Here is a 16,823-nt window from a genome sequence, read left to right on the forward strand (position 1 = left end):
TTTCCGGTCCAGGGAAGACATGGCTTGGCAGTTCGGGCTGGACTATTCCCATGAGGCACAGGATCAGACTGATTTGCATGTGGCTATGTCTGAACTGGGGTGGCGGAGTGAGCTAAAGAATGATGATGGATTAAATTCAGATCAGTTGACTGGGGGTGAGTGTTTGCAATGTTCAACACTCTAACCATCATCCCCTTTTGTTTTGCTCTTAATGCCAACCATGTCACATATCTAGGGTAATTTAAGGGCTATTCTGAATCGTGAATGTTGGAGCTTTTTTGTGTCACTATGGGATGTTCTCGTAGATAACTCATAGATATTTGGAACGATTGACCTCATTGAAATAAATCTAAAGCTTCGTTAAGGAGCCCTTCCAAAGTGATATGAATTTGTACCCCCCATCCTCCCAAGCTCAAGGAGATAGTTTTAATCCCCAGCATGTCCTATTCCTGGCACAGTTGGGTTTGATAGGTAGGAGTATCCTATTTGTCCCATGCCCCTAAGAAAGCTTGTTTAGTTGCTCCCTGCAAAGGGAATTTGGCAGCCTCTGTGTGACCTCAGTAGATAGGAGAGTCTACTCACCACCCCCATTATGATATATGATGGGAATATCAGCATTTGAACCCCACATATTAAATCAATCTCATTTATGACTTCTTTCCTGTATCTCTGGAGTTTATGACAATGCCAGATAGGTGGAGTAAGGCACCAGAATTGCTACAGTTACTCCAGCAAAGGCCACTCTTTTAAGGAGGACCCAGCTATGTACGCTACTACTCTATGGGGAGTGTAGTACCAGTAATGTGCACTCTATGTAAGTGTCTGCTCATTGATGTGCTAACATCACTCAATCAATTAATCAATTAGGGGTTTTAAAGTGCCAGGTCTTGAGGTCCTTTATAAATTGGTACAGTGTCTGTCTTCGTCGGATGCGATGAGGGGAGTTCATTCCAGGTCCTAGCCAGAAGGTAGGAGAAGGATCTGCCACACGCTCTGCCCCTGTAGATGTGCAGGACCGTAGCTATGGCGGTCAGCAGAGCGGAGGTTTTTTTGGGGGGCGTGGCAGGAGATTCGTTCATGGAGGTATTTGGGTTCGGTTTTATGAAGGGCTTTGTAGGTGTGTGTGAGCAGTTTGAAGGTTATTCTTCTTTCAATTGGGAGCCAGTCGCAGAGAAGCTGGATGATGTGGTCATGCGGTGAGTTGTCGAGGATAAGTCTGGGTAAGGCGTTCTGGACGGTCTGGTGTTTGCGGAGAAGTTTTTTGTTGATTCCAGCATAGAGGGCGTTTCCGTAGTCCAGTCTGCTGGCGATTAGTACGTGGGTGTTGCTCTTCCTAGCGTTGGGGAAATCCATTTGAAGGTCTTGTGAAGTGCGCGGAGGGTGTTGAAGCAAGTGGAGCCACGACGTTGATCTGGCGGTTCATGGTGAGTGAAAAGTCGAGTATGAAGCTGAGGTTGTGAGAAGGGTCCATTGGGGTGGGAGGGTTTTTGAGGGTGGGGGGCCACCAGGTGTTGTCCCATGCGGAGGGGTTGGAGACGAGGATGAGGACTTCTGTTTTCTCTGCCTTCTGCTTCTGGCAGCTGCTGCCCATCCAGTTTGCGATGTCTTTCATCCCTTCTTGGAAACTGCGTCTGGTGATGTCGGGTTCCTTGGTGAGGGAGAGGATGAGCTGGGTGTCGTCAGCAAGTGAGACTATGTTGAGTCCATGTTTTCTGACGATGGTTGCAAGGGGGGCCATGCAGACGTTGAAGAGTGTGGGGCTGAGAGAGGATCCTTGGGGCACTCCGCATCTGATCTCTGTTGGTTCAGAGAGGAAGTGTGGGAGTCTTATTCTTTGTGTTCTGCCTGAGAGGAAAGATCAAATCCAATCTAAGGCTGTTTTCTCAATGGCAGCGTCATGGATATTGGTGGCTAGTGTGCGTTGGGAGACGGTGTTGAAGGCTCCTGAAGGGTCCAGGAGGATGAGGGCTACTGTGTGACCTTGGTCGAGGAGGGCACAGATGTCGTCAGTGGTGGCTATATGGGCGGTCTCAGTGCTGTGGTTGGTGTGGAATCTGGATTATGAGGTGTCGAGAATGTTGTTGGTTTCTATGAATTGTGCTAGCTGGGTGTTGATGACTTTTTTCATGATTTTCGCGGCGAACAGGAGTAGTGAGATGGGCCTGAAGTTCTTGAGATCTGTCGGTTCTGCGGAGGGCTTCTTAAGGAGGGGTTTGACTTTGGCGTGTTTCCAGTCATCGGGGAATGTGGTGGTCTCCATTGAGCAGTTGATAGTTCATTGTAGTTCGAGTTTGATGGTGGTGGAGGCCCTGTGGAAGATGTGCAGTGGGCAGGGGTCAGTAGGTCCTACTGAGTGGATGCTTTTCATTGTCTTTGATGTGTCTTCTGTCGTGAGAGGGGTCCAGGTGAGGAGGGTCTGTTGGAAGGCATCGCTGGGGGGATGTTGGAGCGGTGCCAAGGTCTTGGTTATCAAAGTTGTCATAGAACGTCTTGATCTTGCGGTCAAAGAAGGAGCTGAGTTTGTTGCAGAGGTCTTGGAAGGGGGGATGTCAGTTGATTTGCTGTTGGGTCTGGTGAATTCTTGTATGATGGTGAAGAGTTCCTTGCAGTTGTGTGAGTTGGAGAGGATTCTGTCTTGGATGAAGTTTCTCTTTGTTGATTTGATGAGTTGGTGGCGTGCCGGGATGGCAGCCTTGTAGGTGGAGCGTGCTTCCAGGGTTTTGCTGTTTCTGAGTGATTGGGTTCTCGGAGGTCCGTGGTGAACCAGGTGGCTTTCGTGTTGTGTCATCTGGTGGTGTTCTAGAGGGGGTCAAGAGTGTTGGAGCAGTTGGAGATCCAATGGTGGAGGTTGCTTGGTACTTTGTTAGACTCTGTCGTAGTAGGGGGATGAGTGCAAATGAGGGTGGAGGTGAGGTCTCCTTCATAGACTTTGTTCCAGTTTCAGAATGGGAGGTGGGGCATACACTTGTGTGCGTTGGGTTTTTAGAAGGGGAAATGGATGCAGTGGTGTTCTGTCCAGAGCGGTTCCATGGTGTGGCTGAAGCAAATGTTGTTTCCTCTGGCAAAAATGTGGTTAAGTGGGCATCCTGCTTCTTGAGTGATGGTGGAGACAAGTTGCTTTAGTCCTATGTAGGTGAGGTTCTCCAGAAGGGCAGTTGTGTTGGGATCGCTAAGGTTGTCTAGGTGAAAGTTCAGGTTTCCGAGCAGTATGTAGTCCATAGAGGCGAGGGCTGAGGGCGCGATGCAGTTTGTGATGATGTTGGTGAATTGGGTGCAGGGCCCACGAGTGTTCCATGGAGAGTCATTTTTAGGGTTGGGCTGGATCTGGAAGTAGATGTGTTCCATGAGGGGCGAAGTGTTGTCCGAGTTGGTCGTTGTTAGTAGGAGGGAGTTTTTGTGGATGAAGGCGAGGCCTCCTCTTGGGCGGTTGGGGTAGTCTTTCCTCAGGATCTTGCATCCTTCTGGGATGGCAGTTGTGATGTCTGGAGCAGAGTTGGCATTGGTCCAGGTCTCTGTGATGAAGGCGACATGGGGTGAGTGACTGTTGAGGAGGTCCCAAATTTCTATGGCATGTCTGCGCATGGAGCGTACGTTGAGAAGGATGCAGCTCAGGGGTTTGTGTGTGGTGGCGTACGGTGGGTTGGGAGTGTTTTCCTGGATCCAGAGGTGGGTGAAGGTGCGGCAGCAGTATTGGCAGGAGATCAGGTCATGGGTGTTGCTCGGTGCAGAGAGCTGGCAGTTGTTGTTCCATCCCGGGTTGAGTGCGTGGAGAGTGCTGGGGTTGTAGTGGCAAGAGGTCAGGGGTCCAGGGTCCCTGGCGCTGGTTGCAGTTGGGACGCAGAACGGAGCAGACAGGCATGCCTTTGGGACGCCTTTGACATGCCAGCAGCACGCCTTCTGCGCACAGACACCATTAGGGCTTGGGGAGGGTGAGCAGGTGGGAGGTGGAAACAGGAATACTCTGGAGGAAAAGGGGCTTCGGGTACAGCAGCGGAGGAAAAAAAGGCAACAGAAAAAGGAGGCAAAAAGGGAAAACGCAAAGGAAAAAAAAAGCAGCAGAGATAGGCAACATAGAAATGGCAAAGCAGAAAAGGATGACACCCACAGAGTGTACTAGTAGAAGAGCAGACTTTTCCACTAGACCACCAGGGATGAGTTAGAAGCAGGAGCCTTTGGGTGGAGGAGGGCCTCAAACACCTACCTGGATCACAAGAAAGCACTAATGGGTTTTTTAGGATGGCGATCGGAAAATCACTCCGACTGCCATGGTAGCTGGAAAACACCACCAGCCAGGACCACGGAATAACCGCTGGTCCAATTAGTATGCTCTGCAGTCGAAATCCAACCACGGCAGTCAGATCACAGCACTTAACATTGCAGTGGTTGCTGCTGCCAGCAGAACTGCTGCGATGTCCAAAAAAGTTTGTCCTGCATATCCCTGCACCGTGTGGCAGGCACTGCACAGTTCCTGCCACCTGGTACAGGGACATGTAGTACCCCCCAGTGCACCCACACAACCCCAAACACATTGGGGGCCCGCAATGGACCCCCGGAGACATTCTCTGCATGCCTTTCCATGGCGGTCCCACCATATGGAAAGACTGGCTACCGCCGGCCTCATAATTATGCCGGCATAGCCTGGCCCTGCACCGGCCCCATTTTAGGGGTCCGGCACCACCCACCAGGCAAGGGTGCGGACTGCTACCGGTGGCGGGCGGAAAATCTGACCGCTGCTGTCGTCACCGCCATGCTAATGGGACCGGCATTTTTCTGGGTTGCTATCCCGGGTGGATGACCGCTGCCAGCCCGGCTGTTGCCACCGCTGGCCCAGCAGCGGTCATCGGACCATCATCCTAGTAGACCCCTAAGTGCCTTAACAGCAGTCCATAAGTTTATGAAGGTGGGTGACCCAATATACCCTTGCAAGCTTGGGCTAAGATATAGTATATATCCACACTCATTGCTTTGACAAAGTAGTGACAACTCACTATAGAAAATGCTACACAGGAAGTAGTTTTATGAAAAAAAAATTATATATCAAATTTCATTTCATGGGGTACAGTTTTTATCAAAAAAGCAATAAAGAATAATCAGCAATGTACAAGACATATACAAATTGTTCTTTTGAATCCACTTGCGTTGTAGTCCACTCTTTTTTAAGTTAACACACAACAAAACTATGTCGCTGTAACCAAAGATGACGTTGTATAGAACTTAATCAAACATAAAACATATAGAACTTAATCAAACATAAAAAGAAGAAGATTGTATATGTCTTGTCCACTTGTACATTGCTGATTATTCTTTATTGCTTTTTTTATAAAAACTGTACCCCATGGAATGAAATTTGATATATAAAACTTTTTTCATAAAACTACTTCCCGTGTAGCATTTTCTATAGTGAGTAGTCACTACTTTGTCAAAGCTACTTCCTAGGCAAGGAATTAATGAGCACGTGTAAATTATAATAAGGCATTCTGGATTGCTCTGAAAATGCTCAGCCTTAGTAGAATGTAGGTGGTAAAACTAAACATAACACGAAATATAAAGAAACTCCCTCAACACTCTGTGGGACCTCCACATTTAATTCAGATCCCAGGAGCAGGCTGATGACAGCTGATTAGCCAGAAACCGGTCCCAGGGTGCTTGTATCCGGTCCAGGGAAGACATGGCTTGGCCTTTCGGGCTGGACTTTCACCACAAGGTACAGGGTCAGACTGATTTGTATATGGCCATGTCTGAACTGGGGTGGTGGAGTGAGCTAAAGAATGATGATGGATTAAACCCAGATCAATTGACTTGGGGTGAGTGCTTGCAATGTTCAACACTCCGTCCGTCACCACCTTTGGTTTTGCTCTTTTCGCCATAAGTTGGCAGGGTATGCCCAGACGTGGGTCCCTTGCTCACTTTGCCACTAGATTCAAGCTAGCCTGGCTGATGACGGCTGATCAGCCAGAAACCGGTACCAGGATGCTTGTTTTCGTTCCAGGGAAGAAATGGCTTGGCAGTTCGGGCTGGACCGTTCCCATGAGGCACAGGGCCCGACTGATTTGCATATGGCCATGTCTGAACTGGGGTGGCGAAGTGAGCTAAATAATGATGACGTATTAAACCCAGATCAGTTGACTTGGGTGAGTACTTGCAATGTTCAACGCTCCGTCCATCATCCCCTTTGGTTTTGCTCTCTTCGCCCTAAGTTGGCAGGGTATGCCCAGACGTGGGTCCCTTGCTAACTTTGCCACTGGATTCAAGCTAGCCTGGCTGATGATGGCTGATTAGCCAAACACTTGTTACAGGATGCTTGTTTTGGGTCCAGGGAAGACATGGCTTGGCAGTTAGGCTGGACTAATCCCATGAGGCACAGGGTCAGACTGATTTGCATATGGCCATGTGTGAACTGGGGTGGTGGAGTGCGCTAAAGAATGATGATTGATTAAACCCAGAACAGTTGACTGAGGGTGAGTGCTTGCAATATACAATACTCTGTCCGTCATCCCCTTTAGTTTTGCTCTTTTCACCCTAAGTTGGCAGGGTATGCCCAGACGTGGGTCCCTTGCTCACTTTGCCACGGGATTCAAGCTAGCCTTGCTGATGACGGCTGATTAGCCCGAAACCGGTCCCATGATGCTTGTTTCCGGCCCACGGAAGAAATGGCTTTGCAGTTTGGGCTGGACTGCTCCCATGAGGCACAGTGTCAGACTGATTTGCATATGGCCATGTCTAAACTGGGGTGGCGGAGTGAGATAAAGAATGATGACGGATTAAACCAAGATCAGTTGACTGGGGTGAGTGCTTGCAATGTTCAACACTCCGTCCGTCATCTCCTTTGGTTTTGCTCTTTTCGCCCTAAGTTGGCAGGGTATGCCCAGACGTGGGTCCCTTGCTCACTTTGCCACTGGATTCAAGCTAGCCTGGCTGATGACGGCTGATTTGCCAGAAACCAGTCCCAGGATGCTTGCTTCCGGTCCAGGGAAGACATGGCTTGGCAGTTCGGGCTGGGCTGTTCCCATGAGGCACAGGGTGAGACTGATTTGCATATGGCTATGTCTTCACTGGGGTGGCAGAGTGAGCTAAAGATTAATGGATGAAACCCAGATCAGTTGACTGGGCGTGAGTGCCTGCAATGTTAAACACTCTGTCCGTCATCCCCTTTGGTTTTGCACTTTTCGCATTAAGTTGGCAGGGTATGCCCAGGCGTGGGTCCCTTGCTCACTTTGCCACTGGATTCAAGCTAGCCTGGCTGATGACAGCTGATTAGCCATTCAGTTTCAGAATGGGAGGTGGGGCATACACTTGTGTGCGTTGGGTTTTTAGAAGGGGAAATGGATTCAGTGGTGTTCTGTCCAGAGCGGTTCCATGGTGTGGCTGAAGCAAATATTGTTTCCTCTGGCAAAAATGTGGTTAAGTGGGCATCCTGCTTCTTGAGTGATGGTGGAGACAAGTTGCTTTAGTCCTATGTAGGTGAGGTTCTCCAGAAGGGCAGTTGTGTTGGGATCGCTAAGGTTGTCTAGGTGAAAGTTCAGGTTTCCGAGCAGTATGTAGTCCACAGAGGCGAGGGCTGAGGGCGCGATGCAGTTTGTGATGATGTTGGTGAATTGGGTGCAGGGCCCACGAGTGTTCCATGGAGAGTCATTTTTAGGGTTGGGCTGGATCTGGAAGTAGATGTGTTCCATGAGGGGTGAAGTGTTGTCCGAGTTGGTCGTTGTTAGTAGGAGGGAGTTTTTGTGGATGAAGGCGAGGCCTCCTCTTGGGCGGTTGGGGTATTCTTTCCTCAGGATCTTGCATCCTTCTGGGATGGCAGTTGTGATGTCTGGAGCAGAGTTGGCATTGGTCCAGGTCTCTGTGATGAAGGCGACATGGGGTGAGTGACTGTTGAGGAGGTCCCAAATTTCTATGGCATGTCTGCGCATGGAGCGTACGTTGAGGAGGATGCAGCTCAGGGGTTTGTGTGTGGTGGCGTACGGTGGGTTGGGAGTGTTTTCCTGGATCCAGAGGTGGGTGAAGGTGCGGCAGCAGTATTGGCAGGAGATCAGGTCATGGGTGTTGCTCGGTGCAGAGAGCTGGCAGTTGTTGTTCCATCCCGGGTTGAGTGCGTGGAGAGTGCTCGGGTTGTAGTGGCAAGAGGTCAGGGGTCCAGGGTCCCTGGCGCTGGTTGTTACTAGTAGAAGAGCAGACTTTTCCACTAGACCACCAGGGATGAGTTAGAAGCAGGAGCCTTTGGGTGGAGGAGGGCCTCAAACACCTACCTGGATCACAAGAAAGCACTAATGGGTTTTTTAGGATGGCGATCGGAAAATCACTCCGACTGCCATGGTAGCTGGAAAACACCACCAGCCAGGACCACGGCATAACCGCTGGTCCAATTAGTATGCTCTGCAGTCGAAATCCAACCACGGCAGTCAGATCACAGCACTTAACATTGCAGTGGTTGCTGCTGCCAGCAGAACTGCTGCGATGTCCAAAAAAGTTTGTCCTGCATATCCCTGCACCGTGTGGCAGGCACTGCACAGTTCCTGCCACCTGGTACAGGGACATGTAGTACCCCCCAGTGCACCCACACAACCCCAAACACATTGGGGGCCCGCAATGGACCCCCGGAGACATTCTCTGCATGCCTTTCCATGGCGGTCCCACCACATGGAAAGACTGGCTACCGCCGGCCTCATAATTATGCCGGCATAGCCTGGCCCTGCACCGGCCCCATTTTAGGGGTCCGGCACCACCCACCAGGCAAGGGTGCGGACTGCTACCGGTGGCGGGCGGAAAATCTGACCGCTGCTGTCGTCACCGCCATGCTAATGGGACCGGCATTTTTCTGGGTTGCTATCCCGGGTGAATGACCGCTGCCAGCCCGGCTGTTGCCACCGCTGGCCCAGCAGCGGTCATCGGACCATCATCCTAGTAGACCCCTAAGTGCCTTAACAGCAGTCCATAAGTTTATGAAGGTGGGTGACCCAATATACCCTTGCAAGCTTGGGCTAAGATATAGTATATATCCACACTCATTGCTTTGACAAAGTAGTGACAACTCACTATAGAAAATGCTACAAAGGAAGTAGTTTTATGACAAAAAAATTATATATCAAATTTCATTTCATTGGGTACAGTTTTTATCAAAAAAGCAATAAAGAATAATCAGCAATGTACAAGACATATACAAATTGTTCTTTTGAATCCACTTGCGTTGTAGTCCACTCTTTTTTAAGTTAACACACAACAAAACTATGTCGCTGTAACCAAAGATGACGTATAGAACTTAATCAAACATAAAACATATAGAACTTAATCAAACATAAAAAGAAGAAGATTGTATATGTCTTGTCCACTTGTACATTGCTGATTATTCTTTATTGCTTTTTTTATAAAAACTGTACCCCATGGAATGAAATTTGATATATAAAACTTTTTTCATAAAACTACTTCCCGTGTAGCATTTTCTATAGTGAGTAGTCACTACTTTGTCAAAGCAATGAGTGTGGAATCAGATATAAAACAGGTTCTTTAATTAACTTAAGTTGATCTCAAAATCACTGCCAGTCACGCTTGATCAATTTCCTGTTTCCAAATCATTTTTAATTTAATACACACAAAAAAACCCTTGCAAGCAATTTTGCACTTACTTTAACAGCAGTCCTGCACGAGGGGAGAGCAGTTACTCTGACCAGGAGGTCAGAGGTCTTGCTCTCCTTGGAGCACAGCAGCCACCATTAAGTAGGGGTCGGAGGATGAATAGCTGGGAGGCGGGAGGTGGGAGCAGGAACACGATGGCGGGGATTGGCTGAGGGGGCAGCAACAGTAGGAAAAAAGGCAACAGAAAAAAGAGGCAAATAGAGAAAGGCAGAAGAGAACGGCAAAAGAGAAAAGGCAAACCAGAAAGGATAACACACTCAGAGCAGAATAACCGGAGAGCAGGCTCTTCCACTATACCACTAGGGATGAGGCACAGGCAGGAGCCTGCAGGTGGAGGAGGGCCTCAAACACCTTCCTGGATCACAAGAAGGCACTAAGGGCAGTGCCTTAATGCCAGAGCTGTGCAGAGGGAGAGTAGTTACTCAGACTTTGACTTAATCAAGGTCTCACTAGCATGTCTGTCCATTATTTGTGTGTGAGCATCCTCTGGAGTTCAACCTCCGGCTAAAGTTGGCTAGCCGTGAACCTAGCAGGGCCTGGGCTTTTCCCAGGTTGAGTTTAACAATAACAGCAAATACTTCTGCTATGTCAATTGTATTGTGTATGGCTTCTCTCTGAGGCTGCAGTATGAGAGCGAATGACATATCTTTGATGTATTCCCCATAGAGTTGGCCTTCAGTTGTCCTGCGATGTTTAATGTCCTGTAAACATTGTTACATTCCTTAGGGATATCTGAATATGAGAATGATCTCTGTCTCAGACTTAATAGAAGAGATCTGTATGTTCTGGTACTTTGCTGCCAGTATTGAATTCAGAACCTCCTGGCTTTATTGCCCTCACTATTACACTTTTGATACCATTGTTCCATCAGCATAAGTGAGTATTCCACCCTGTCAGTGTCAATTAACTTTAACTGTGTGTGCAGTTTCTCCAACTGCCACAGAGTAAGTCTTACCCTTGTTTCTTTGTGCACTTCCTCCAAATCCCTGATCATTCCCTCTAGTTAAGCCCTTTTCTCTCTTCTAGTCCTGTTCATTTGGGTGGCCATTGCACAAAAGTGGCCCCGTATATTGAACTCCAGTGAATCCCATAAAGTGTGAATCAACCTCTCTCTTTTTTCATTGCCTGTAAGATACAGTCAGGATATCAGTGGTTTACTTAACATTAAGGTTGATCGTGGTAGGGTGCCTCTCACTTGCTGGCCAAGCTTGGTCCCAAATCTGTTACCTGGAGTCATCATCTTCATCTCTTAATCCAGTCTATATAAGACATGGGCAGCAGAATGTCAGTCAAGGCTCTTGGTTAGAAGTCAGGGATCTAGACTCACACAGTTAGAATAGGACTGCTTTCCTCTCTGAGGTGATCACCTATGCTGGAGCTTTAGATCTATTGTGCTTACAGTGCACTGTATGCTATCCAGAGTGATGAGTCCTTTGTGGGCTCCTATATTTCAAGTCCTCCTGAGAGGGGCCTACCTATGCTCCCTCCAGTTCAAGCCCAAGGATTTCTGGGACCTCTAAACAGAAGGATATCTGAGGATTAGGGGGCCTCCAATTATAAGATCAGTTGAAAGTGGTGGCTCCATCTGTATCTTACACCTTTGGATCATAAGTGTGATGTGATCCGCTGAATTGAGTGTCATTTTTTAAGAGTGAATGCTGACAAGTCCTGGTAGAGATGAATGGTATGTCCTTTAAAAGTGAGCAGGCCTTTCTCCCTTGCTGCTGTCATAAATGCTACTTTCTGTGTATAATGATTCACTCATGTGAGGATATCTAAAGAGGGATCAGGCCAATCTGCTTTCCTGCACCTCTAGGTGTATGCATCCATTCCAGATAGATTTCAGACCAGAGAAATCTGGCAGGTAATATATAAATATTTACTTAATATAGATCTATGTTGTCAGCTTCATCCAGGCGTAGGATCCTCCATTTAAATATTTTGACATCTGGACTGGTTCTCTAGAACTTCCAGGTGGGTTTGTAGAGTGGCATTCCATTCACATAGTCGGATTTGTTGTTGGCCCATGGCTTCCAGTTCAGTTTCCTTATCATTTCAGCCTGGACTATGGCAGTTGCATGGAAAAAGTATGGAATAGCATTGGGAGCAAAAAAACAATGGATTTAGGCCCAGTTCTTTGTACTGGGGTGAATGTTTGACATTGATCAGCATTCTGTCCATCAATTGAGCTTTTTGCAGTTTCCCTATCATCCCTGGAACTTTCCAGGATTTCCTCTGTGGCCCAGGGAAGTGATATCCTGCTTGGTACTTTGGAAGTCCACAGAAACAACAGCTCTGAAATGGGCACTATCTTCCCAGATGCTCCTACAGAGATCTTCCATGCAAGATCTGGAGAAAGGGGCTTTGTGCCCATTCACATCCTTGACAAGCTCCTGTATGGGTTTGCTGTTTGCTGGTTTCTTTGTTGAGCTCCAGCTCTGGTCAACTTGTCATTTTTACTGGAGTCCTTCTTGTTCTTCATCGAATACAAGCAAACAGGGGTAGTCTCACGTGTCAATCAGGTCACTACTGACAGAGATGTCTGACCCTGGCTCCCAACGAGCAACTACAAAGAGAGAGACACCTTATGCTAGGGTCAGAGGGAACATCAGGGGCTGTGTTTTAGACCATAAATTGGTTGAGTATACCTCATCCCTTACACCAAACATTACGTGGGGGTCAGGTGGGACTGGTGTCACTGTGAATGTTGTCTTACTGGGGTCCCACATTCATATGTTGCAGTAAAATCAATGTATGTTGGGTGAGGCATGGGATCCCAGGGCTTGTGGGCAGAGGCTGCTAGTATCATCTGTAGAAATGTTGTGCCTCCCCACAGAGGGGAATCTCATCAGGAGCGGAGAGGGGTCTCTCACAGCAAAGCCCAGCATAGGCAGGCAACTAGGTACATCTCAGCCATCCACATGCTCCCAACCAGCACCTCAAGAACCGCAGAATACCCCCACAAACCTTTACTGCACAAATGTTCTTTTTTCGGGTTCCACTTCATTCAGGACTGTTTGGGGACCATAAGCAGGACGACTGGGCAGGGATCCCACCGGCTTTCCAACTCTTCCAGTCTTTTCACTCTGCCACGAACCAACAAGGGTTTTCTAGGAGGTGGAGAGGCCACTGTCCACTCCCTGATCCAACCCAGAGTTGTTCTTGCCAAGACCGGATTTTATGTCCACAGGGCTCTGCAGTAGTCCGAAAAAAGCTTTCACTCACACCTCAACCCTTCAAGGCTCTCTCCATGGTACGAATCCTTATGTTGGAAGGGGGCCACACCAAGTCACTCACTGTGTTGTTGCTACAGGAGGCTTGGCAGTGGTTCATTCATGTGACTTTGTCAAGATGTTGCACCTTATAGTGCCACTAGCTCCCTAGATAAGACTGCAGTCCCAACACTTAGCAGTTCACTCGTGTTCTACTGGAACATGCCGAGGCCAGAACTGAGCATTACCAAACCCCGAACAATGTCCTTAAGCCAAGGCGGATGACCCATCATCCCAGAGATACGTCTCTGCAATCAGCCAAGCTGTACAATTTCACACACAGATGTGGTTCATCTCATCAGCATCTAAGAGGGCAACTCAATTAATCCAACGTCTTCGGCCCATGGACCTTCAACTAAAATCCTGGTGTGAGTAGAGAAAGGATTGGAGCCGACCAACCCTGCCACCATGTTGGCTCTGCCCCTAAAGCCCTCGTTGATAAAATGTTTTAACCAAGCGTGTATCATTAATGTTTAGCCATAGTTTCAAAATCAAATTCCTCCATAGCTCAGAAAGTTACTTTTCCCACTACAGAGATGTACTTGCAAATTGCAAGTATTGTGTTTCAAACAGAATAAGACATCTTAGGAAAAAAATCAGTTTACTTTAAGGTCTACTTTGCATGTAGGTAACAAGTTCCAATCGCTATAAGACAGCTATGGGCAGAGCAGCGGTCCCTGCTGTATTGATATTTATGTAATCTTCAGGCCAGAAATTCCACTCACATTATAGTTGCTCTGTAGTAAATTTTGCAGTAATTGTGGTGTATACTGTAGTTCACAGGGTTAACCCTTAGCAGCAAAAACTCAGCCCCTTACTTTTCAGTGGTTGATAACATATGGATGTGGTAATAAGATCAGCTGTTTCCCATACACGAAGATAGAACTGAGAAGTATTTGTGAATTTGACTACTCTACTCAATATTGATACAACAGGTCTTGCTTCATCACATATAAAAATAAAAATGCATTTTAGTTGTACCCTCTTCCCCTTGACAAAAAATCAGATAGGATACAGAATATTTTAAATTACCAAACAGGTTCTAACCCTCCACCCCTTCACAACAAAATATGTGGAAACCTCCAACTAGGATATACCAAATAAAATGGAAGCTTTCGAGCTTTGCTGTAGCACATAAAAAATATTTGATAGCGTGCTATTGTACAACCAGACCATTTAATGTATGTACTGCCTAACTTTGTAATCTTGGCCATAGAATTGCAAGTAACAGTCATGGCTAAAAATGAGCCTCCCAAACCAGAATCATTTCCTCAATGATTTATCATTCTCTGCCTCGACTGTGACTAGTTAATTACAGCTTGCATTCTCAAAATGGCATTCTTCCAACATGTCCATTCTAAGCCTTCCGTCTCATAGGCAGCACTAGGTGAAAGCTGATGTTGCCTCAAAGGACTGCTTGAACGTCAATAAATGTCTGAGCTGTAAAATTTTGCTGTGCCCAGTAACAAGTCTTCCTGCAATGGGCTTGGTGTGCTCTGAACCAGTCTCTTTTGTGACATACATTTAGCTGGAGAAGAAGGATGATGACTATAAAAGTCGAGGAAATAAGCTCAAGCAAAAGTTTCATTTTGCAAAATTTAGGGCAATAGCCAATCCCCTCCTAAAATGTGACCTGAAAAACTGTGAAACAGTCCATATTTTTTTTTGTTTCTGGTACTATCAGGTACATAAGAAAGTAGGGTAGGTATGCCTGTCAAAATATTGCATAGGAATAGTATATACACCAATTTTCTGATATCATTAATAACACATTTGAGTGTAGCCCATGAGAACAGCAGTGTCACATTTTATAATAATGATTTTTAGACTCACCCTTGCATTGGGAGTTTCTTTGGCTTTGGATACCTAATATAATATCATATGATAAAAAGTTGTTACAGGGGGTTGGCTAGACAACGATGGCGTTGGAAGTACAGAACGGTGCTCCTGCTGGAGAAGCCCCACCCAGCACCATTCGGATAATATATCCAGGCTCAGGGAGGAATCAAATAAAGAGCTGCAGTTTTCGAATCTCAGGACACCACAGATAACAGTCGACGCCCAACACTGAAGTGAAATAAGCCGCTGGAGCAGAGCTACCTGACTGAAGCCTCAAGATGACACCTACAAGTGGAGCTTAGGCCGCAGACGAGACCCAGACATTACTGGGATAGAGATCCTCCGGTGTGAGGTATGCTGGTCCGATCACTGGCAAATGACGCATACATATCACCCCCAGACCCACCGGCGTGAGTGGAGAGGCTAGCGGTCCCATGTCCAGAGATCAGAGGTGGGAACAAATGAGAGACCTGTGAGATCCCAACAGTGGAAACGGGATGGGTGAAGGACTGCTTGCACCCCCTTGATGACCCTATCAGTGGATCAAACTGCCACAGTACGGCTAGAGTGACAGAATGGCACTGCAAGAATACAACGTCGAGACATGACCCAGCTAGGAGACTAATTAGCAGAGAAGAGGCCACGAGCTACGATCTGCATGAGTAGGACATGACTGCTGGAAATCTTCCCCTGTGCACGCATCCTGAAGCAATCTCCCAGAAGCCGCCCGCAGAACATAGAATGGAGTGGAGCGGATACTGAAATTGGCTGAGGACCATGTGGGCATGAATAGGCCCAGGAGTCGCTGCAATCACCCAATCGAGAGAGGCAATTTTCCACAGAACATACATGCTTCCCAGGAGCCAAAGCATAATGAGACCGGGAGTGAAAAAAGACGCAGTGCCTCAACATGAAGAATGAAATGGCGGATCAGTGCTGCAACTTATAATTGAAGCCAGGGGGACTAGGTAATGGTGGGGGCGCCACAGGCTGGAGCCAGAAGTAGGGCACCAGCCAACAACAAGACTGCCCGCTTCTAACGAGCCCTTAAATACATTGGCCATCTGTCATAACAGCCCAATTCGCCCAGCGGGGTTGATAATGAACAACGGATGGCACACAACTGACAGAGGCAACTAATTGAACACACTGAGGTCAGATATGGACCCATCTTACCTGGAGCCTGAAGAGGAAGAGGAGGAGGACCCTCGGAGGACTCAAGGGCAGTGAAGCTCAGTGCTTTGGGGCACAGACAGGGACTCGCACAAGCCTACCAATGGCCATAGTGTGTACAAATCCTTGCTCTCTACATCCAAGGAAACTTGGCCATTACCCAACGGGGAACGGATGCCTTGACAATAAATACATGGCTGCTGTACATCAACGGACCACTGCAACTCTGGCAGAGGAGTCCCGATAGAAGTCAATTATCTGCTTTTACCTGAAGACACTGCACTAGGAATGGGCAGCAGTAAAATTTAACCTGATGATGCCCAAAACCTCTCTAATAAGGAATCAAGCTTAGGTGTCCGGTAAATATTGACCTGAGAAAGGGTATGGCGTAGCTATCACTAAACGTGTGAATGAAATTGTGGCGCGACTAGCCTGAAATTGGACGAACAGATCCCATCACCCAGAAGAGACCAGAGGCCCATTCACCTAAATGTAATGGGCTTTCAACTACCACACATCTGTAATAGAGATTAGAGGATGCACTAGTCATCGTGGTTAATCTTTCAGACAACATAGGAAAGATCACCAGGAGAAAAGACCACGAGGGTGAAAACACACCCACAGAGGAGTCGAATGAGCCTGGTGAGGTGCTGGACACCTGACCTCAAAACTCTGTCTACGCAAGGGCCCTGCCCACCAAGATATTCTACAAGCTATCACTGCCTCTAGAGAGGTAATTGAGGCTAAAAAAGGCATGATGGTGGCCGACATGGGAATCATGCAAGAAGATCACCGCCGCCTGGCAGAATCAGTCACCACAGCGGAGAATGACCAAACAGAAGGGTCCCCTGTTCTATCATCAATGACTGAGCAACTCTCAGCTATGGAATTGAAGGTTTATACATTGGA

The sequence above is a fragment of the Lissotriton vulgaris genome, chromosome 8, assembly GCF_964263255.1.
Source record: "Lissotriton vulgaris chromosome 8, aLisVul1.2, whole genome shotgun sequence".
NCBI classification, from domain to species: Eukaryota; Metazoa; Chordata; class Amphibia; order Caudata; family Salamandridae; genus Lissotriton; species Lissotriton vulgaris.